The 18,241-nt window shown below is 43.8% G+C and overlaps 37 non-coding genes across 37 annotated transcripts; all 37 read right to left on the bottom strand.

The window, feature by feature from the left end:
- Nucleotides 1-202: 202 nt before the first annotated feature.
- Nucleotides 203-319, bottom strand: Trnal-caa. The gene is made up of 2 exons: nucleotides 282-319; nucleotides 203-248 (listed from the first exon to the last, which is right to left on the bottom strand). It is a non-coding gene; the product is annotated as a tRNA-Leu (tRNA).
- A 289-nt stretch (nucleotides 320-608) lies between these two features.
- Nucleotides 609-725, bottom strand: Trnal-caa. The gene is made up of 2 exons: nucleotides 688-725; nucleotides 609-654 (listed from the first exon to the last, which is right to left on the bottom strand). It is a non-coding gene; the product is annotated as a tRNA-Leu (tRNA).
- A 698-nt stretch (nucleotides 726-1,423) lies between these two features.
- Nucleotides 1,424-1,540, bottom strand: Trnal-caa. Its single transcript has 2 exons — nucleotides 1,503-1,540; nucleotides 1,424-1,469 (listed from the first exon to the last, which is right to left on the bottom strand). It is a non-coding gene; the product is annotated as a tRNA-Leu (tRNA).
- An 87-nt stretch (nucleotides 1,541-1,627) lies between these two features.
- Nucleotides 1,628-1,744, bottom strand: Trnal-caa. The gene is made up of 2 exons: nucleotides 1,707-1,744; nucleotides 1,628-1,673 (listed from the first exon to the last, which is right to left on the bottom strand). It is a non-coding gene; the product is annotated as a tRNA-Leu (tRNA).
- Nucleotides 1,745-1,831: 87 nt separating this feature from the next.
- Nucleotides 1,832-1,948, bottom strand: Trnal-caa. The gene is made up of 2 exons: nucleotides 1,911-1,948; nucleotides 1,832-1,877 (listed from the first exon to the last, which is right to left on the bottom strand). It is a non-coding gene; the product is annotated as a tRNA-Leu (tRNA).
- A 289-nt stretch (nucleotides 1,949-2,237) lies between these two features.
- On the bottom strand, nucleotides 2,238-2,354 carry Trnal-caa. Its single transcript has 2 exons — nucleotides 2,317-2,354; nucleotides 2,238-2,271 (listed from the first exon to the last, which is right to left on the bottom strand). It is a non-coding gene; the product is annotated as a tRNA-Leu (tRNA).
- A 493-nt stretch (nucleotides 2,355-2,847) lies between these two features.
- On the bottom strand, nucleotides 2,848-2,964 carry Trnal-caa. The gene is made up of 2 exons: nucleotides 2,927-2,964; nucleotides 2,848-2,893 (listed from the first exon to the last, which is right to left on the bottom strand). It is a non-coding gene; the product is annotated as a tRNA-Leu (tRNA).
- Nucleotides 2,965-3,458: 494 nt separating this feature from the next.
- On the bottom strand, nucleotides 3,459-3,575 carry Trnal-caa. Its single transcript has 2 exons — nucleotides 3,538-3,575; nucleotides 3,459-3,492 (listed from the first exon to the last, which is right to left on the bottom strand). It is a non-coding gene; the product is annotated as a tRNA-Leu (tRNA).
- Nucleotides 3,576-3,865: 290 nt separating this feature from the next.
- Nucleotides 3,866-3,982, bottom strand: Trnal-caa. Its single transcript has 2 exons — nucleotides 3,945-3,982; nucleotides 3,866-3,911 (listed from the first exon to the last, which is right to left on the bottom strand). It is a non-coding gene; the product is annotated as a tRNA-Leu (tRNA).
- An 87-nt stretch (nucleotides 3,983-4,069) lies between these two features.
- Trnal-caa lies at nucleotides 4,070-4,186 on the bottom strand. The gene is made up of 2 exons: nucleotides 4,149-4,186; nucleotides 4,070-4,115 (listed from the first exon to the last, which is right to left on the bottom strand). It is a non-coding gene; the product is annotated as a tRNA-Leu (tRNA).
- A 492-nt stretch (nucleotides 4,187-4,678) lies between these two features.
- Nucleotides 4,679-4,795, bottom strand: Trnal-caa. The gene is made up of 2 exons: nucleotides 4,758-4,795; nucleotides 4,679-4,724 (listed from the first exon to the last, which is right to left on the bottom strand). It is a non-coding gene; the product is annotated as a tRNA-Leu (tRNA).
- An 87-nt stretch (nucleotides 4,796-4,882) lies between these two features.
- Trnal-caa lies at nucleotides 4,883-4,999 on the bottom strand. The gene is made up of 2 exons: nucleotides 4,962-4,999; nucleotides 4,883-4,928 (listed from the first exon to the last, which is right to left on the bottom strand). It is a non-coding gene; the product is annotated as a tRNA-Leu (tRNA).
- Nucleotides 5,000-5,086: 87 nt separating this feature from the next.
- Trnal-caa lies at nucleotides 5,087-5,203 on the bottom strand. The gene is made up of 2 exons: nucleotides 5,166-5,203; nucleotides 5,087-5,132 (listed from the first exon to the last, which is right to left on the bottom strand). It is a non-coding gene; the product is annotated as a tRNA-Leu (tRNA).
- A 289-nt stretch (nucleotides 5,204-5,492) lies between these two features.
- On the bottom strand, nucleotides 5,493-5,609 carry Trnal-caa. Its single transcript has 2 exons — nucleotides 5,572-5,609; nucleotides 5,493-5,538 (listed from the first exon to the last, which is right to left on the bottom strand). It is a non-coding gene; the product is annotated as a tRNA-Leu (tRNA).
- Nucleotides 5,610-5,696: 87 nt separating this feature from the next.
- Nucleotides 5,697-5,813, bottom strand: Trnal-caa. The gene is made up of 2 exons: nucleotides 5,776-5,813; nucleotides 5,697-5,742 (listed from the first exon to the last, which is right to left on the bottom strand). It is a non-coding gene; the product is annotated as a tRNA-Leu (tRNA).
- A 291-nt stretch (nucleotides 5,814-6,104) lies between these two features.
- Trnal-caa lies at nucleotides 6,105-6,221 on the bottom strand. The gene is made up of 2 exons: nucleotides 6,184-6,221; nucleotides 6,105-6,150 (listed from the first exon to the last, which is right to left on the bottom strand). It is a non-coding gene; the product is annotated as a tRNA-Leu (tRNA).
- An 87-nt stretch (nucleotides 6,222-6,308) lies between these two features.
- Trnal-caa lies at nucleotides 6,309-6,425 on the bottom strand. Its single transcript has 2 exons — nucleotides 6,388-6,425; nucleotides 6,309-6,354 (listed from the first exon to the last, which is right to left on the bottom strand). It is a non-coding gene; the product is annotated as a tRNA-Leu (tRNA).
- Nucleotides 6,426-7,323: 898 nt separating this feature from the next.
- On the bottom strand, nucleotides 7,324-7,440 carry Trnal-caa. Its single transcript has 2 exons — nucleotides 7,403-7,440; nucleotides 7,324-7,369 (listed from the first exon to the last, which is right to left on the bottom strand). It is a non-coding gene; the product is annotated as a tRNA-Leu (tRNA).
- Nucleotides 7,441-8,341: 901 nt separating this feature from the next.
- On the bottom strand, nucleotides 8,342-8,458 carry Trnal-caa. Its single transcript has 2 exons — nucleotides 8,421-8,458; nucleotides 8,342-8,387 (listed from the first exon to the last, which is right to left on the bottom strand). It is a non-coding gene; the product is annotated as a tRNA-Leu (tRNA).
- An 87-nt stretch (nucleotides 8,459-8,545) lies between these two features.
- Trnal-caa lies at nucleotides 8,546-8,662 on the bottom strand. Its single transcript has 2 exons — nucleotides 8,625-8,662; nucleotides 8,546-8,591 (listed from the first exon to the last, which is right to left on the bottom strand). It is a non-coding gene; the product is annotated as a tRNA-Leu (tRNA).
- An 87-nt stretch (nucleotides 8,663-8,749) lies between these two features.
- Trnal-caa lies at nucleotides 8,750-8,866 on the bottom strand. Its single transcript has 2 exons — nucleotides 8,829-8,866; nucleotides 8,750-8,795 (listed from the first exon to the last, which is right to left on the bottom strand). It is a non-coding gene; the product is annotated as a tRNA-Leu (tRNA).
- A 493-nt stretch (nucleotides 8,867-9,359) lies between these two features.
- On the bottom strand, nucleotides 9,360-9,476 carry Trnal-caa. The gene is made up of 2 exons: nucleotides 9,439-9,476; nucleotides 9,360-9,405 (listed from the first exon to the last, which is right to left on the bottom strand). It is a non-coding gene; the product is annotated as a tRNA-Leu (tRNA).
- Nucleotides 9,477-9,767: 291 nt separating this feature from the next.
- Nucleotides 9,768-9,884, bottom strand: Trnal-caa. Its single transcript has 2 exons — nucleotides 9,847-9,884; nucleotides 9,768-9,813 (listed from the first exon to the last, which is right to left on the bottom strand). It is a non-coding gene; the product is annotated as a tRNA-Leu (tRNA).
- A 494-nt stretch (nucleotides 9,885-10,378) lies between these two features.
- Nucleotides 10,379-10,495, bottom strand: Trnal-caa. Its single transcript has 2 exons — nucleotides 10,458-10,495; nucleotides 10,379-10,424 (listed from the first exon to the last, which is right to left on the bottom strand). It is a non-coding gene; the product is annotated as a tRNA-Leu (tRNA).
- Nucleotides 10,496-10,582: 87 nt separating this feature from the next.
- Nucleotides 10,583-10,699, bottom strand: Trnal-caa. Its single transcript has 2 exons — nucleotides 10,662-10,699; nucleotides 10,583-10,628 (listed from the first exon to the last, which is right to left on the bottom strand). It is a non-coding gene; the product is annotated as a tRNA-Leu (tRNA).
- Nucleotides 10,700-11,591: 892 nt separating this feature from the next.
- Nucleotides 11,592-11,708, bottom strand: Trnal-caa. Its single transcript has 2 exons — nucleotides 11,671-11,708; nucleotides 11,592-11,637 (listed from the first exon to the last, which is right to left on the bottom strand). It is a non-coding gene; the product is annotated as a tRNA-Leu (tRNA).
- Nucleotides 11,709-11,999: 291 nt separating this feature from the next.
- On the bottom strand, nucleotides 12,000-12,116 carry Trnal-caa. The gene is made up of 2 exons: nucleotides 12,079-12,116; nucleotides 12,000-12,045 (listed from the first exon to the last, which is right to left on the bottom strand). It is a non-coding gene; the product is annotated as a tRNA-Leu (tRNA).
- Nucleotides 12,117-12,203: 87 nt separating this feature from the next.
- Nucleotides 12,204-12,320, bottom strand: Trnal-caa. The gene is made up of 2 exons: nucleotides 12,283-12,320; nucleotides 12,204-12,249 (listed from the first exon to the last, which is right to left on the bottom strand). It is a non-coding gene; the product is annotated as a tRNA-Leu (tRNA).
- Nucleotides 12,321-13,624: 1,304 nt separating this feature from the next.
- On the bottom strand, nucleotides 13,625-13,741 carry Trnal-caa. The gene is made up of 2 exons: nucleotides 13,704-13,741; nucleotides 13,625-13,670 (listed from the first exon to the last, which is right to left on the bottom strand). It is a non-coding gene; the product is annotated as a tRNA-Leu (tRNA).
- Nucleotides 13,742-14,642: 901 nt separating this feature from the next.
- Nucleotides 14,643-14,759, bottom strand: Trnal-caa. Its single transcript has 2 exons — nucleotides 14,722-14,759; nucleotides 14,643-14,688 (listed from the first exon to the last, which is right to left on the bottom strand). It is a non-coding gene; the product is annotated as a tRNA-Leu (tRNA).
- Nucleotides 14,760-14,846: 87 nt separating this feature from the next.
- Nucleotides 14,847-14,963, bottom strand: Trnal-caa. Its single transcript has 2 exons — nucleotides 14,926-14,963; nucleotides 14,847-14,892 (listed from the first exon to the last, which is right to left on the bottom strand). It is a non-coding gene; the product is annotated as a tRNA-Leu (tRNA).
- An 87-nt stretch (nucleotides 14,964-15,050) lies between these two features.
- Nucleotides 15,051-15,167, bottom strand: Trnal-caa. Its single transcript has 2 exons — nucleotides 15,130-15,167; nucleotides 15,051-15,096 (listed from the first exon to the last, which is right to left on the bottom strand). It is a non-coding gene; the product is annotated as a tRNA-Leu (tRNA).
- A 493-nt stretch (nucleotides 15,168-15,660) lies between these two features.
- Nucleotides 15,661-15,777, bottom strand: Trnal-caa. Its single transcript has 2 exons — nucleotides 15,740-15,777; nucleotides 15,661-15,706 (listed from the first exon to the last, which is right to left on the bottom strand). It is a non-coding gene; the product is annotated as a tRNA-Leu (tRNA).
- Nucleotides 15,778-16,068: 291 nt separating this feature from the next.
- On the bottom strand, nucleotides 16,069-16,185 carry Trnal-caa. Its single transcript has 2 exons — nucleotides 16,148-16,185; nucleotides 16,069-16,114 (listed from the first exon to the last, which is right to left on the bottom strand). It is a non-coding gene; the product is annotated as a tRNA-Leu (tRNA).
- Nucleotides 16,186-16,679: 494 nt separating this feature from the next.
- Trnal-caa lies at nucleotides 16,680-16,796 on the bottom strand. Its single transcript has 2 exons — nucleotides 16,759-16,796; nucleotides 16,680-16,725 (listed from the first exon to the last, which is right to left on the bottom strand). It is a non-coding gene; the product is annotated as a tRNA-Leu (tRNA).
- An 87-nt stretch (nucleotides 16,797-16,883) lies between these two features.
- On the bottom strand, nucleotides 16,884-17,000 carry Trnal-caa. The gene is made up of 2 exons: nucleotides 16,963-17,000; nucleotides 16,884-16,929 (listed from the first exon to the last, which is right to left on the bottom strand). It is a non-coding gene; the product is annotated as a tRNA-Leu (tRNA).
- An 892-nt stretch (nucleotides 17,001-17,892) lies between these two features.
- Nucleotides 17,893-18,009, bottom strand: Trnal-caa. The gene is made up of 2 exons: nucleotides 17,972-18,009; nucleotides 17,893-17,938 (listed from the first exon to the last, which is right to left on the bottom strand). It is a non-coding gene; the product is annotated as a tRNA-Leu (tRNA).
- Between the last annotated feature and the right edge of the window lie 232 nt (nucleotides 18,010-18,241).

Here is an 18,241-nt window from a genome sequence, read left to right as displayed (position 1 = left end):
TCAGAATTGAGATTCGAACCCACGCCTCCATTCGGAGAACAGAACACTCTCCCATGCATCTTAAAAAGGAATTGAACCTTGAGTCTGTAGCCTTAGACCGCTCGGCCATCCTGACACTTGAGTAATAATAAAGCTCATAATGCTACATGATAAAAGATAGCGTATGGGTTGAAAGAGTAGCCGAATGAAAATACAAAAATAGTGTCAGAAGTGGGATTCGAACCCACGCCTCCAATCGGAGACCAGAACACTCTACCATGCATCATGAGAAGGAATTGAACCTTGAGTCTGGCGCCTTAGACCGCTCGGCCATCCTGACACTTGATTAATGATAAAGATTATAATGGTACATGATCAAAGATACCGTTTGAGTAAAAGAGTAGCCAAAAGAAAATACAAAATTAGTTTCAGAAGTGGGATTCGAACCAACGCCTTCTTTCGGTAACTAGAACACTATACCATGCATCATGAGAAGGAATTGAGACTTGCGTCTGACGCCTTAGACCACTCCGCCATCCTCACACTTGATAAAACAGACAGATCGTGATGGCACATAAGGATAGATAGCGTTGGAGTAAAAGAGAAGCCAAAAGAAAATACAAAAATAGTGTCAGAAGTGGGATTCGAACTCACGCCTCCATCCGGAGACCAGAACACTCTCCCATTCATGAAGAGAAGGAATTGAACCTTGAGTCTGGCGCCTTAGACCGCTCGGCCATCCTGACACTTGAGTAATAATAAAGATCATAATGCTACATGATAAAAGATAGCGTGTGGGTTAAAAGAGTAGCACAAAGAAAATACAAAAATAGTGTCAGAATTGAGATTCGAACCCACGCCTCCATTCGGAGAACAGAACACTCTCCCATGCATCTTGAAAAGGAATTGAACCTTGAGTCTGTCGCCTTAGACCGCTCGGCCATCCTGACACTTGAGTAATAATAAAGCTCATAATGCTACATGATAAAAGAAAGCGTGTGGGTTAAAAGAGTAGCACAAAGAAAATACAAAAATAGTGTCAGAAGTGGGATTCGTACCCACCCCTCCATTCGGAGACCAGAAAACTCTCCCATGCATCTTGAAAAGGAATTGAAACATGAGTCTGGCGCCTTAGACCGCTCTGCCAACCTGACACTTGATGAAACTTACAGATCGTAATGGCACATAAGGATAGATAGCGTATGGGTAGAAAGAGTAGCCCAATGAAAATACAAAAATAGTGTCAGAAGTGGAATTCGAACCAACGCCTCCATTCGGAGACCAGAACACTCTCCCATGCATCATGAAAAGGAATTGAACCTTGAGTCTGGGGCGTTAGACCGCTTGGCCATCCTGACACTTTCTGAATCATGAAGGTCATAACGGCACATGATAAAAGATAGCGTATGGTTAGAAGAGTAGCCCAATGAAAATACAAAAATAGTGTCAGAAGTGGGATTCGAACCCACGCCTCCATTCGGAGACCAGAACACTCTTCCATGTATTATGAGAAGGAATTAAACCTTGAGTCTGGCGCCTTTGACCGCTAGGCCATCCTGACACTTACTGAATCATAAAGATCATAAGGGCACATGATGAAAGATAGCGTATGGGTTGAAAGAGTAGCCCAATGAAAATACAAAAATAGTGTCAGAAGTGGGATTCGAACCCACGCCTCCAATCGGAGACCAGAACAATCTCCCATGTATTATGAGAAGGAATTAAACCTTGAGTCTGGCGCCTTTGACCGCTCGGCCATCCTGACACTTACTGAATCATAAAGATCAAAAGGGCAAATGATGAAAGATAGCGTCTGGGTTGAAAGAGTAGCCCAATGAAAATACAAAAATAGTGTCAGAAGTGGAATTCGAACCCACGCCTCCAATCGAAGACCAGAACACTCTATCATGCATCATGACAAGGAATTGAACCTTGAGTCTGGCGCCTTAGACCGCTCGGCCATCCTAACACTTGATTAATCATAATGATCATAATGGTACATGATCAAAGATACCGTATAAGTAAAAGAGAAGCCAAACGAAAATACAAAATTAGTGTCAGAAGTGTAATTCGAACCAACGACTCCACTCGGAGACTAGAACACTCTACCATGCTTCATGAGATGGAATTGAGCCTTGAGTCTGGCCCTTTAGACCACTCCGCTATCCTCACACTTGATTAAACAGACAGATCGTGATGGCACATAAGGATAAATAGCGTTTGAGTAAAAGAGTAGCCAAAAGAAAATACAAAAATAGTGTCAGAAGTGGGACTCGAACCCACGCCTCAATTCGGAGACCAGAACACTCTTCAATGAATCATGAGAAGGAATTGAACCTTGAGACTGGCGCCTTAAACCGCTCGGCCATCCTGACACTTGAGTAATAATAAAGCTCATAATGCTACATGATGAAAGATAGCGTATGGATTGAAAGAGTAGCCAGATGAAAATACAAAAATAGTGTCAGAATTGGTATTCGAATCCACGCCTCCAATCGGAGACCAGAACACTCTACCATGCATCGAGAGAAGGAATTGAACCTTGAGTCTGGCGCCTTAGACCGCTCGGCCATCCTGACACTTGATTAATCATAAAGATCATAATGGTACATGATCAAAGATACCGTTTGAGTATAAGAGTAGCCAAAAGAAAATACAAAATTAGTGTCAGAAGTGGGACTCGAACCAACGCCTTCTTTCGGTGACTAGAACACTCTTCCATGCATCATGAGAAGGAATTGAGACTTGAGTCTGGCGCCTTAGACCAGTCCGCCATCCTCACACTTGATAAAACAGACAGATCGTGATGGCACATAAGGATAGATAGCGTTGGAGTAAAAGAGAAGCCAAAAGAAAATACAAAAATAGTGTCAGAAGTGGGATTCGAACCCACGCCTCCATCCGGAGACCAGAACACTCTGCCATTCATGAAGAGAAGGAATTGAACCTTGAGTCTGGCGCCTTAGACCGCTCGGCCATCCTGACACTTGAGTAATAATAAAGCTCATAATGCTACATGATAAAAGAAAGCGTGTGGGTTAAAAGAGTAGCACAAAGAAAATACAAAAATAGTGTCAGAAGTGGGATTCGTACCCACCCCTCCATTCGGAGACCAGAAAACTCTCCCATGCATCTTGAAAAGGAATTGAAACATGAGTCTGGCGCCTTAGACCGCTCGGCCAACCTGACACTTGATGAAACTTACAGATCGTAATGGCACATAAGGATAGATAGCGTATGGGTAGAAAGAGTAGCCCAATGAAAATACAAAAATAGTGTCAGAAGTGGAATTCGAACCAACGCCTCCATTCGGAGACCAGAACACTCTCCCATGCATCATGAAAAGGAATTGAACCTTGAGTCTGGGGCGTTAGACCGCTTGGCCATCCTGACACTTTCTGAATCATGAAGGTCATAACGGCACATGATAAAAGATAGCGTATGGTTAGAAGAGTAGCCCAATGAAAATACAAAAATAGTGTCAGAAGTGGGATTCGAACCCACGCCTCAATTCGGAGACAAGAACATTCTTCAATGAATCATGAGAAGGAATTGAACCTTGAGACTGGCGCCTTAGACCGCTCGGCCATCCTGACACTTTCTGAATCATGAAGGTCATAAAGGCACATGATGAAAGATAGCGTATGGGTTAGAAGAGTAGCCCAATGAAAATACAAAAATAGAGTCAGAAGTGGGATTCGAACCCACGCCTCCATTCGGAGACCAGAACACTCTCCCATGCATCATGAAAAGGAATTGAACCTTGAGTCTGGGGCGTTAGACCGCTTGGCCATCCTGACACTTTCTGAATCATGAAGGTCATAACGGCACATGATAAAAGATAGCGTATGGTTAGAAGAGTAGCCCAATGAAAATACAAAAATAGTGTCAGAAGTGGGATTCGAACCCACGCCTCCATTCGGAGACCAGAACACTCTTCCATGTATTATGAGAAGGAATTAAACCTTGAGTCTGGCGCCTTTGACCGCTAGGCCATCCTGACACTTACTGAATCATAAAGATCATAAGGACACATGATGAAAGATAGCGTATGGGTTGAAAGAGTAGCCCAATGAAAATACAAAAATAGTGTCAGAAGTGGGATTCGAACCCACGCCTCCAATCGGAGACCAGAACAATCTCCCATGTATTATGAGAAGGAATTAAACCTTGAGTCTGGCGCCTTTGACCGCTCAGCCATCCTGACACTTACTTAATCTAAAGATCAAAAGGGCAAATGATGAAAGATAGCGTATGGGTTGAAAGAGTAGCCCAATGAAAATACAAAAATAGTGTCACAAGGGGAATTCGAACCCACGCCTCCAATCGAAGACCAGAACACTCTACCATGCATCATGAGAAGGAATTGAACCTTGAGTCTGGCGCCTTAGACCGCTCGGCCATCCTGACACTTGATTAATGATAAAGATCATATTGGTACATGATCAAAGATACCGTTTGAGTAAAAGAGTAGCCAAAAGAAAATACAAAATTAGTTTCAGAAGTGGGATTCGAACCAACGCCTTCTTTCGGTGACTAGAACACTATACCATGCATCATGAGAAGGAATTGAGACTTGCGTCTGACGCCTTAGACCACTCCGCCATCCTCACACTTGATAAAACAGACAGATCGTGATGGCACATAAGGATAGATAGCGTTGGAGTAAAAGAGAAGCCAAAAGAAAATACAAAAATAGTGTCAGAAGTGGGATTCGAACCCACGCCTCCATCCGGAGATCAGAACACTCTCCCATTCATGACGAGAAGGAATTGAACATTGAGTCTGGCGCCTTAGACCGCTCGGCCATCCTGACACTTTCTGAATCCTGAAGATCATAAGGGAACATGATGAAAGATAGCGTATGGGATGAAAGAGTAGCCCAAAGAAAATCAAAAAATAGTGTCAGATGTGGGATTCGAACCCACGCCTCTATTCGGAGACCAGAACACTCTCCCATTCATGACGAGAAGGAATTGAACCTTGAGTCTGGCGCCTTAGACCGCTCGGCCATCCTGACACTTACTGAATCATAAAGATCATAAGGGCAAATGATGAAAGATAGCGTATGGGTTGAAAGAGTAGCCCAATGAAAATACAAAAATAGTGTCAGAAGTGGAATTCGAACCCACGCCTCCAATCGAAGACCAGAACACTCTACCATGCATCATGAGAAGGAATTGAACCTTGAGTCTGGCGCCTTAGACCGCTCGGCCATCCTGACACTTGATTAATCATAATGATCATAATGGTACATGATCAAAGATACCGTATAAGTAAAAGAGTAGCCAAACGAAAATACAAAATTAGTGTCAGAAGTGGGATTAGAACCAACGACTCCATTCGGAGACTAGAACACTCTACCATGCTTCATGAGATGGAATTGAGCCTTGAGTCTGGCCCTTTAGACCACTCCGCTATCCTCACACTTGATTAAACAGACAGATCGTGATGGCACATAAGGATAAATAGCGTTTGAGTAAAAGAGTAGCCAAAAGAAAATACAGAAATAGTGTCCGAAGTGGGATTCGAACCCACGCCTCCATCCGGAGACCAGAACACTCTCCCATTCATGACGAGAAGGAATTGAACCTTGAGTCTGGCGCCTTAGACCCCTCGGCCATCCTGACACTTTCTCAATCATGAAGATCATAAGGGCACAAGATGAAAGATAGCGTATGGGTTGAAAGAGTAGCCCAAAGAAAATCAAAAAATAGTGTCAGATGTGGGATTCGAACCCACGCCTCCATTCGGAGACCAGAACACTCTCCCATTCATGACGAGAAGGCATTGAACCTTGAGTCTGGCGCCTTAGACCGCTCGGCCATCCTGACACTTGAGTAATAATAAAGCTCATAATGCTACATGATAAAAGATAGCGTATTGGTTGAAAGAGTAGCCCAATGAAAATCCAAAAATAGTGTCAGAAGTGGGATTCAAACCCACGCCTCCATTCGGAGACCAGAACAATCTCCCATGCATCATAAAAAGGAAATGAACCTTGATTCTGGCGCCTTAGACCGCTTGGCCATCCTGACACATTCTGAATCATGAAGATCATAACGGCACATGATGAAAGATAGCGTATGTGTTAGAAGAGTAGCCCAATGAAAATACAAAAATAGTGTCAGAAGTGGGATTCGAACCCACGCCTCCATTCGGAGACCAGAACACTCTCCCATGTATTATGAGAAGGAATTAAACCTTGAGTCTGGCGCCTTAGACCGCTCGGCCATCCTGACACTTACTGAATCATAAAGATCATAAGGGCACATGATGAAAGATAGCGTATGGGTTGAAAGAGTAGCCGAATGAAAATACAAAAATAGTGTCAGAAGTGGGATTCGAACCCACGCCTCCATTAGGAGACCAGAACACTCTCCCATGTATCATGAAAAGGAGTTAAACCTTGAGTCTGGCGCCTTAGACCGCTCGGCCATCCTGACACTTGATTAATCATAAAGATCATAATGGTACATGATCAAAGATACCGTTTGAGTAAAAGAGTAGCCAAAAGAAAATACAAAATTAGTGTCAGAAGTGGGATTCAAACCAACGCTTTCTTTCGGAGACTAGAACACACTTCCATGCGTCATGAGAAGGAATTGAGACTTGTGTCTGGCGTCTTAGACCACTCCGCCATCCACACACTTGATAAAACAGACAGATCGTGATGGCACATAAGGATAGATAGCGTTGGAGTAAGATAGAAGCCAAAAGAAAATACAAAAATTGTCAGAAGTACGATTAGAACCCATGCCTCAATTCGGAGACCAGAACACTCTCCAATGCATCATGAGAAGGAATTGAACCTTGAGTCTGGCGCCTAAGACCACTCGGCCATCCTGACACTTGAGTAATAATAAAGCTCATAATGCTACATGATAAAAGATAGCGTTGGAGTAAAAGAGAAGCCAAAAGAAAATACAAAAATAGTGTCAGAAGTGGGATTCCAACCCACGCCTCCATCCGGAGACCCGAACACTCTCCCATTCATGACGAACAGGAATTGAACCTTGAGTCTGGCGCCTTAGACCGCTCGGCCATCCTGACACTTTCTCAATCATGAAGATCATAAGGGCACAAGATGAAAGATAGCGTATGGGTTGAAAGAGTAGCCCAAAGAAAATCCAAAAATAGTGTCAGATGTGGGATTAGAACCCACGCCTCTATTCGGAGACCTGAACACTCTCCCATTCATGACGAGAAGGCATTGAACCTTGAGTCTGGCGCCTTAGACCGCTCGGCCATCCTGACACTTTCTGAATCATGAAGATCATAACGGCACATGATGAAAGATAGCGTATGGGTTAGAAGAGTAGCCCAATGAAAATACAAAAATAGTGTCGGAAGTGGGATTCGAACCCACGCCTTCATTCGGAGACCCGAACACTCTCCCATGTATTATGAGAAGGAATTAAACCTTGAGTCGGGCGGCTTAGACCGCTCGGCCATCCTGACACTTGAGGAATCATAAATATCATAATGGCACATGATGAAAGATAGCCTGTGGTTTAAACGAGTAGCCCAACGAAAATACAAAAATACTGTCAGAAGTCGGATTCCAACCCACGCCTCCATTCGGAGACCAGAACACTCTCCCATGCATCATGAGAAGGAGTTGAACCTTGAGTCTGGCGCCTTAGACAACTCGGCCATCCGGACACTTGATTAATCATAAAGAACATAATGGTACATGATCAAAGATACCGTATAAGTAAAAGAGTAGCCAAAAGAAAATACAAAATTAGTGTCAGAAGTGGGATTTGAATCAACGCCTTCTTTTGGAGACTAGAACACTATACCATGCATCATGAGAAGGAATTGAGACTTGAGTCTGGCGCCTTAGACCAGTCCGCCATCCTCACACTTTATAAAACAGACAGATTGTGATGGCACATAAGGATAGATAGCGTTGGAGTAAAAGAAAAGCCAAAAGAAAATACAAAAATAGTGTCAGAAGTGGGTTTCGAACCCACGCCTCCATCCGGAGACCAGAACACTCTCCCATTCATGACGAGAAGGAATTACACCTTGAGTCCGGCGCCTTAGACCGCTCGGCCGTCCTGAAACTTTCTAAATCATGAAGATCATAAGGGCACAAGATGAAAGATAGCGTATGGGTTGAAAGAGTAGCCCAAAGAAAATCCAAAAATAGTGTCAGATGTGGGATTCGAACCCACGCCTCTATTCGGAGACCAGAACACTCTCCCATTCATGACGAGAAGGCATTGAACCTTGAGTCTGGCGCCATAGACCGCTCGGCCATCCTGACACTTGAGTAATAATAAAGCTCATAATGCTACATGATAAAAGATAGCGTATTGGTTGAAAGAGTAGCCCAATGAAAATACAAAAATAGTGTCAGAAGTGGGATTCAAACCCACGCCTCCATTCGGAGACCAGAACACTCTCCCATGCATCATAAAAAGGAATTGAACCTTGAGTCTGGCGCCTTAGACCGCTTGGCCATCCTGACACTTTCTGAATCATGAAGATCATAACGGCACATGATGAAAGATAGCGTATGGGTTAGAAGAGTAGCCCAATTAAAATACAAAAATAGTGTCAGAAGTGGGATTCGAACCCACGCCTCCATTCGGAGACCAGAACACTCTCCCATGTATTATGAGAAGGAATTAAACCTTGAGTCTGGCGCCTTAGACCGCTCGGCCATCCTAACACTTACTGAATCATAAAGATCATAAGGGCACATAATGAAAGATAGCGTATGGGTTGAAAGAGTAGCCCAATGAAAATACAAAAATAGTGTCAGAAGTGGGATTCGAGCCCACGCCTCCATTAGGAGACCAGAACACTCTCCCATGCATCATGAAAAGGAGTTGAACCTTGAGTCTGGCGCCTTAGACCGCTCGGCCATCCTGACACTTGATTAATCATAAAGATCATAATGGTACATGATCAAAGATACCGTTTGAGTAAAAGAGTAGCCAAAAGAAAATACAAAATTAGTGTCAGAAGTGGGATTCGAACCAACGCCTTCTTTTGGAGACTAGAACACTATACCATGCATCATGAGAAGAAATTGAGACTTGAGTCTGTGGCCTTTGACCACTCCGCCATCCTCACACTTGATAAAACAGACAGATCGTGATGGCACATAAGGATAGATAGCGTTGGAGTAAAAGAGAAGCCAAAAGAAAATACAAAAATAGTGTCAGAAGTGGAATTCGAACATACGCCTCCATCCGGAAACCAGAACACTCTCCCATTCATGAAGAGAAGGAATTGAACCTTGAGTCTGGCGCCTTAGACCGCTCCGCCATCCTGACACTTTCTGAATCATGAAGATCATAAGGGCACATGATGAAAGATAGCGTGTGGGTTAAAAGAGTAGCACAAAGAAAATACAAAAATAGTGTCAGAAGTGGGATTCGAACCCACGCCTCTATTCGGAGACCAGAACAATCTCCCATTCATGACGAGAAGGAATTGAACCTTGAGTCTGGCGCCTTAGACCGCTCGGCCATCCTGACACTTGATGAAACTTACAGATCGTAATGGCACATAAGGATAGATAGCGTATGGGTTGAAAGAGTAGCCCAATAAAAATACAAAAATAGTGTCAGAAGTGGGATTCGAACCCACGCCTCCATTAGGAGACCAGAACACTCTCCCATGCATCATGAAAAGGAATTGTACCTTGAGTGTGCCGCCTTAGACATCTCGGCCATCCTGACACTTTCTGAATCATGAAGATCATAACGGCACATGATGAAAGATAGCGTATTAGTTAGAAGAGTAGCCCAATGAAAATACAAAAATAATGTCAGAAGTGGGATTCGAACCCACGCCTCCATTCGGAGACCAGAACACTCTACCGTGCATCATGAGAAGGAATTGAACCTTGAGTCTGGCGCCTTAGACCGCTCGGCCATCCTGACACTTGATTAATCATAAAAGATCATAATGGTACATGATCAGAGATACCGTTTGAGTAAAAGAGTAGCCAAAAGAAAATACAAAATTAGTGTCAGAAGTGGGATTCGAACCAACGCCTTCTTTCGGAGACTAGAACACACTTCCATGCATCATGAGAAGGAATTGAGACTTGAGTCTGGCGCCTTAGACCACTCCGCCATCCTCACACTTGATGAAACAGACAGATCGTGATGGCACATAAGGATAGATAGCGTTGGAGTAAGATAGAAGCCAAAAGGAAATACAAAAATAGTGTCAGAAGTAAGATTAGAACCCATGCCTCAATTCGGAGTCCAGAACACACTTCCATGCATCATGAGAAGGAATTGAACCTTGAGTATGGCGCCTAAGACCACTCGGCCATCCTGACACTTGCGTAATAATAAAGCTCATAATGCTACATGATAAAAGATAGCGTGTGGGTTAAAAGAGTAGCACAAAGAAAATACAAAAATAGTGTCAGAAGTGGGATTCGAACCCACGCCTCCATCCGGAGACCAGAACACTCTCCCATGCATCGTGAAAAGGAATTGAACCTTGAGTGTGGCGCCTAAGACCACTCGGCCATCCTGACACTTGCGTAATAATAAAGCTCATAATGCTACATGATAAAAGATAGCGTGTGGGTTAAAAGAGTAGCACAAAGAAAATACAAAAATAGTGTCAGAAGTGGGATTCGAACCCACGCCTCCATCCGGAGACCAGAACACTCTCCCATGCATCGTGAAAAGGAATTGAACCTTGAGTGTGGCGCCTTAGACCGCTCGGCCATCCTGACACTTACTGAATCATAAATTTCATAATGCAACATGATAAAAGATAGCGTGTGGGTAGCCCAAAGAAAATACAAAAATAGTGTCAGAAGTGGGATTCGAATCAACGCCTCCATTCGGAGACCAGAACACTCTCCCATGTATTATGAGAAGGAATTAAACCTTGAGTCTGGCGCCTTAGACCGCTCGGCCATCCTGACACTTGAGGAATCATAAATATCATAATGGCACATGATGAAAGATAGCCTGTGGTTTAAACAAGTCGCCCAACGAAAATACAAAAATACTGTCAGAAGTCGGATTCCAACCCACGCCTCCATTCGGAGACCAGAACACTCTCCCATGCATCATGAGAAGGAGTTGAACCTTGAGTCTGGCGCCTTAGACAACTCGGCCATCCGGACACTTGATTAATCATAAAGAACATAATGGTACATGATCAAAGATACCGTATAAGTAGAAGAGTAGCCAAAAGAAAATACAAAATTAGTGTCAGAAGTGGGATTCGAATCAACGCCTTCTTTTGGAGACTAGAACACTATACCATGCATCATGAGAAGGAATTGAGACTTGAGTCTGGCGCCTTAGACCAGTCCGCCATCCTCACATTTTATAAAAATGACAGATCGTGATGGCACATAAGGATAGATAGCGTTGGAATAAAAGAGAAGCCAAAAGAAAATACAAAAATAGTGTCAGAAGTGGGTTTCGAACCCACGCCTCCATCCGGAGACCAGAACACTCTCCCATTCATGACGAGAAGGAATTACACCTTGAGTCCGCCGCCTTAGACCGCTCGGCCGTCCTGGCACTTTCTAAATCATGAAGATCATAAGGGCACAAGATGAAAGATAGCGTATGGGTTGAAAGAGTAGCCCAAAGAAAATCCAAAAATGGTGTCAGATGTGGGATTCGAACCCACGCCTCTATTCGGAGACCAGAACACTCTCCCATTCATGACGAGAAGGCATTGAACCTTGAGTCTGGCGCCTTAGACCGCTCGGCCATCCTGACACTTGAGTAATAATAAAGCTCATAATGCTACATGATAAAAGATAGCGTATTGGTTGAAAGAGTAGCCCAATGAAAATTCAAAAATAGTGTCAGAAGTGGGATTAAAACCCACGCCTCCATTCGGAGACGAGAACACTCTCCCATGCATCATAAAAAGGAATTGAACCTTGAGTCTGGCGCCTTAGACCGCTTGGCCATCCTGACACTTTCTGAATCATGAAGATCATAACGGCACATGATGAAAGATAGCGTATGGGTTAGAAGAGTAGCCCAATTAAAATACAAAAATAGTGTCAGAAGTGGGATTCGAACCCACGCCTCCATTCGGAGACCAGAACACTCTCCCATGTATTATGAGAAGGAATTAAACCTTGAGTCTGGCGCCTTAGACCGCTCGGCCATCCTGACACTTACAGAATCATAAAGATCATAAGGGCACATGATGAAAGATAGCGTATGGGTTGAAAGAGTAGCCCAATGAAAATACAAAAATAGTGTCAGAAGTGGGATTCGAGCCCACGCCTCCATTAGGAGACCAGAACACTCTCCCATGCATCATGAAAAGGAGTTGAACCTTGAGTCTGGCGCCTTAGACCGCTCGGCCATCCTGACACTTGATTAATCATAAAGATCATAATGGTACATGATCAAAGATACCGTTTGAGTAAAAGAGTAGCCAAAAGAAAATACAAAATTAGTGTCAGAAGTGGGATTCGAACCAACGCCTTCTTTTGGAGACTAGAACACTATACCATGCATCATGAGAAGAAATTGAGACTTGAGTCTGTGGCCTTTGACCACTCCGCCATCCTCACACTTGATAAAACAGACAGATCGTGATGGCACATAAGGATAGATAGCGTTGGAGTAAAAGAGAAGCCAAAAGAAAATACAAAAATAGTGTCAGAAGTGGAATTCGAACACACGCCTCCATCCGGAAACCAGAACACTCTCCCATTCATGACTAGAATGAATTGAACCTTGAGTCTGGCGCCTTAGACCGCTCGGCCATCCTGACACTTGATTAATCATAAAGATCATAATGGTACATGATCAAAGATACCGTTTGAGTAAAAGAGTAGCCAAAAGAAAATACAAAATTAGTGTCAGAAGTGGGATTCAAACCAACGCTTTCTTTCGGAGACTAGAACACACTTCCATGCGTCATGAGAAGGAATTGAGACTTGTGTCTGGCGTCTTAGACCACTCCGCCATCCACACACTTGATAAAACAGACAGATCGTGATGGCACATAAGGATAGATAGCGTTGGAGTAAGATAGAAGCCAAAAGAAAATACAAAAATTGTCAGAAGTACGATTAGAACCCATGCCTCAATTCGGAGACCAGAACACTCTCCAATGCATCATGAGAAGGAATTGAACCTTGAGTCTGGCGCCTAAGACCACTCGGCCATCCTGACACTTGAGTAATAATAAAGCTCATAATGCTACATGATAAAAGATAGCGTTGGAGTAAAAGAGAAGCCAAAAGAAAATACAAAAATAGTGTCAGAAGTGGGATTCCAACCCACGCCTCCATCCGGAGACCCGAACACTCTCCCATTCATGACGAACAGGAATTGAACCTTGAGTCTGGCGCCTTAGACCGCTCGGCCATCCTGACACTTTCTCAATCATGAAGATCATAAGGGCACAAGATGAAAGATAGCGTATGGGTTGAAAGAGTAGCCCAAAGAAAATCCAAAAATAGTGTCAGATGTGGGATTAGAACCCACGCCTCTATTCGGAGACCTGAACACTCTCCCATTCATGACGAGAAGGCATTGAACCTTGAGTCTGGCGCCTTAGACCGCTCGGCCATCCTGACACTTTCTGAATCATGAAGATCATAACGGCACATGATGAAAGATAGCGTATGGGTTAGAAGAGTAGCCCAATGAAAATACAAAAATAGTGTCGGAAGTGGGATTCGAACCCACGCCTTCATTCGGAGACCCGAACACTCTCCCATGTATTATGAGAAGGAATTAAACCTTGAGTCGGGCGGCTTAGACCGCTCGGCCATCCTGACACTTGAGGAATCATAAATATCATAATGGCACATGATGAAAGATAGCCTGTGGTTTAAACGAGTAGCCCAACGAAAATACAAAAATACTGTCAGAAGTCGGATTCCAACCCACGCCTCCATTCGGAGACCAGAACACTCTCCCATGCATCATGAGAAGGAGTTGAACCTTGAGTCTGGCGCCTTAGACAACTCGGCCATCCGGACACTTGATTAATCATAAAGAACATAATGGTACATGATCAAAGATACCGTATAAGTAAAAGAGTAGCCAAAAGAAAATACAAAATTAGTGTCAGAAGTGGGATTTGAATCAACGCCTTCTTTTGGAGACTAGAACACTATACCATGCATCATGAGAAGGAATTGAGACTTGAGTCTGGCGCCTTAGACCAGTCCGCCATCCTCACACTTTATAAAACAGACAGATTGTGATGGCACATAAGGATAGATAGCGTTGGAGTAAAAGAAAAGCCAAAAGAAAATACAAAAATAGTGTCAGAAGTGGGTTTCGAACCCACGCCTCCATCCGGAGACCAGAACACTCTCCCATTCATGACGAGAAGGAATTACACCTTGAGTCCGGCGCCTTAGACCGCTCGGCCGTCCTGAAACTTTCTAAATCATGAAGATCATAAGGGCACAAGATGAAAGATAGCGTATGGGTTGAAAGAGTAGCCCAAAGAAAATCCAAAAATAGTGTCAGATGTGGGATTCGAACCCACGCCTCTATTCGGAGACCAGAACACTCTCCCATTCATGACGAGAAGGCATTGAACCTTGAGTCTGGCGCCATAGACCGCTCGGCCATCCTGACACTTGAGTAATAATAAAGCTCATAATGCTACATGATAAAAGATAGCGTATTGGTTGAAAGAGTAGCCCAATGAAAATACAAAAATAGTGTCAGAAGTGGGATTCAAACCCACGCCTCCATTCGGAGACCAGAACACTCTCCCATGCATCATAAAAAGGAATTGAACCTTGAGTCTGGCGCCTTAGACCGCTTGGCCATCCTGACACTTTCTGAATCATGAAGATCATAACGGCACATGATGAAAGATAGCGTATGGGTTAGAAGAGTAGCCCAATTAAAATACAAAAATAGTGTCAGAAGTGGGATTCGAACCCACGCCTCCATTCGGAGACCAGAACACTCTCCCATGTATTATGAGAAGGAATTAAACCTTGAGTCTGGCGCCTTAGACCGCTCGGCCATCCTAACACTTACTGAATCATAAAGATCATAAGGGCACATAATGAAAGATAGCGTATGGGTTGAAAGAGTAGCCCAATGAAAATACAAAAATAGTGTCAGAAGTGGGATTCGAGCCCACGCCTCCATTAGGAGACCAGAACACTCTCCCATGCATCATGAAAAGGAGTTGAACCTTGAGTCTGGCGCCTTAGACCGCTCGGCCATCCTGACACTTGATTAATCATAAAGATCATAATGGTACATGATCAAAGATACCGTTTGAGTAAAAGAGTAGCCAAAAGAAAATACAAAATTAGTGTCAGAAGTGGGATTCGAACCAACGCCTTCTTTTGGAGACTAGAACACTATACCATGCATCATGAGAAGAAATTGAGACTTGAGTCTGTGGCCTTTGACCACTCCGCCATCCTCACACTTGATAAAACAGACAGATCGTGATGGCACATAAGGATAGATAGCGTTGGAGTAAAAGAGAAGCCAAAAGAAAATACAAAAATAGTGTCAGAAGTGGAATTCGAACATACGCCTCCATCCGGAAACCAGAACACTCTCCCATTCATGAAGAGAAGGAATTGAACCTTGAGTCTGGCGCCTTAGACCGCTCCGCCATCCTGACACTTTCTGAATCATGAAGATCATAAGGGCACATGATGAAAGATAGCGTGTGGGTTAAAAGAGTAGCACAAAGAAAATACAAAAATAGTGTCAGAAGTGGGATTCGAACCCACGCCTCTATTCGGAGACCAGAACAATCTCCCATTCATGACGAGAAGGAATTGAACCTTGAGTCTGGCGCCTTAGACCGCTCGGCCATCCTGACACTTGATGAAACTTACAGATCGTAATGGCACATAAGGATAGATAGCGTATGGGTTGAAAGAGTAGCCCAATAAAAATACAAAAATAGTGTCAGAAGTGGGATTCGAACCCACGCCTCCATTAGGAGACCAGAACACTCTCCCATGCATCATGAAAAGGAATTGTACCTTGAGTGTGCCGCCTTAGACATCTCGGCCATCCTGACACTTTCTGAATCATGAAGATCATAACGGCACATGATGAAAGATAGCGTATTAGTTAGAAGAGTAGCCCAATGAAAATACAAAAATAATGTCAGAAGTGGGATTCGAACCCACGCCTCCATTCGGAGACCAGAACACTCTACCGTGCATCATGAGAAGGAATTGAACCTTGAGTCTGGCGCCTTAGACCGCTCGGCCATCCTGACACTTGATTAATCATAAAAGATCATAATGGTACATGATCAGAGATACCGTTTGAGTAAAAGAGTAGCCAAAAGAAAATACAAAATTAGTGTCAGAAGTGGGATTCGAACCAACGCCTTCTTTCGGAGACTAGAACACACTTCCATGCATCATGAGAAGGAATTGAGACTTGAGTCTGGCGCCTTAGACCACTCCGCCATCCTCACACTTGATGAAACAGACAGATCGTGATGGCACATAAGGATAGATAGCGTTGGAGTAAGATAGAAGCCAAAAGGAAATACAAAAATAGTGTCAGAAGTAAGATTAGAACCCATGCCTCAATTCGGAGTCCAGAACACACTTCCATACATCATGAGAAGGAATTGAACCTTGAGTATGGCGCCTAAGACCACTCGGCCATCCTGACACTTGCGTAATAATAAAGCTCATAATGCTACATGATAAAAGATAGCGTGTGGGTTAAAAGAGTAGCACAAAGAAAATACAAAAATAGTGTCAGAAGTGGGATTCGAACCCACGCCTCCATCCGGAGACCAGAACACTCTCCCATGCATCGTGAAAAGGAATTGAACCTTGAGTGTGGCGCCTAAGACCACTCGGCCATCCTGACACTTGCGTAATAATAAAGCTCATAATGCTACATGATAAAAGATAGCGTGTGGGTTAAAAGAGTAGCACAAAGAAAATACAAAAATAGTGTCAGAAGTGGGATTCGAACCCACGCCTCCATCCGGAGACCAGAACACTTTCCCATGCATCGTGAAAAGGAATTGAACCTTGAGTGTGGCGCCTTAGACCGCTCGGCCATCCTGACACTTACTGAATCATAAATTTCATAATGCAACATGATAAAAGATAGCGTGTGGGTAGCCCAAAGAAAATACAAAAATAGTGTCAGAAGTGGGATTCGAATCAACGCCTCCATTCGGAGACCAGAACACTCTCCCATGTATTATGAGAAGGAATTAAACCTTGAGTCTTGCGCCTTAGACCGCTCGGCCATCCTGACACTTGAGGAATCATAAATATCATAATGGCACATGATGAAAGATAGCCTGTGGTTTAAACAAGTCGCCCAACGAAAATACAAAAATACTGTCAGAAGTCGGATTCCAACCCACGCCTCCATTCGGAGACCAGAACACTCTCCCATGCATCATGAGAAGGAGTTGAACCTTGAGTCTGGCGCCTTAGACAACTCGGCCATCCGGACACTTGATTAATCATAAAGAACATAATGGTACATGATCAAAGATACCGTATAAGTAGAAGAGTAGCCAAAAGAAAATACAAAATTAGTGTCAGAAGTGGGATTCGAATCAACGCCTTCTTTTGGAGACTAGAACACTATACCATGCATCATGAGAAGGAATTGAGACTTGAGTCTGGCGCCTTAGACCAGTCCGCCATCCTCACATTTTATAAAAATGACAGATCGTGATGGCACATAAGGATAGATAGCGTTGGAATAAAAGAGAAGCCAAAAGAAAATACAAAAATAGTGTCAGAAGTGGGTTTCGAACCCACGCCTCCATCCGGAGACCAGAACACTCTCCCATTCATGACGAGAAGGAATTACACCTTGAGTCCGCCGCCTTAGACCGCTCGGCCGTCCTGGCACTTTCTAAATCATGAAGATCATAAGGGCACAAGATGAAAGATAGCGTATGGGTTGAAAGAGTAGCCCAAAGAAAATCCAAAAATGGTGTCAGATGTGGGATTCGAACCCACGCCTCTATTCGGAGACCAGAACACTCTCCCATTCATGACGAGAAGGCATTGAACCTTGAGTCTGGCGCCTTAGACCGCTCGGCCATCCTGACACTTGAGTAATAATAAAGCTCATAATGGTACATGATAAAAGATAGCGTATTGGTTGAAAGAGTAGCCCAATGAAAATTCAAAAATAGTGTCAGAAGTGGGATTCAAACCCACGCCTCCATTCGGAGACGAGAACACTCTCCCATGCATCATAAAAAGGAATTGAACCTTGAGTCTGGCGCCTTAGACCGCTTGGCCATCCTGACACTTTCTGAATCATGAAGATCATAACGG

Source organism: Nematostella vectensis, chromosome 11 (genome assembly GCF_932526225.1).
Source record: "Nematostella vectensis chromosome 11, jaNemVect1.1, whole genome shotgun sequence".
In the NCBI taxonomy this organism is placed as follows: domain Eukaryota; kingdom Metazoa; phylum Cnidaria; class Anthozoa; order Actiniaria; family Edwardsiidae; genus Nematostella; species Nematostella vectensis.
The sequence above is the reverse complement of the archived record's forward strand: the minus strand, read 5'-3'. Positions and strand labels throughout refer to the sequence as shown.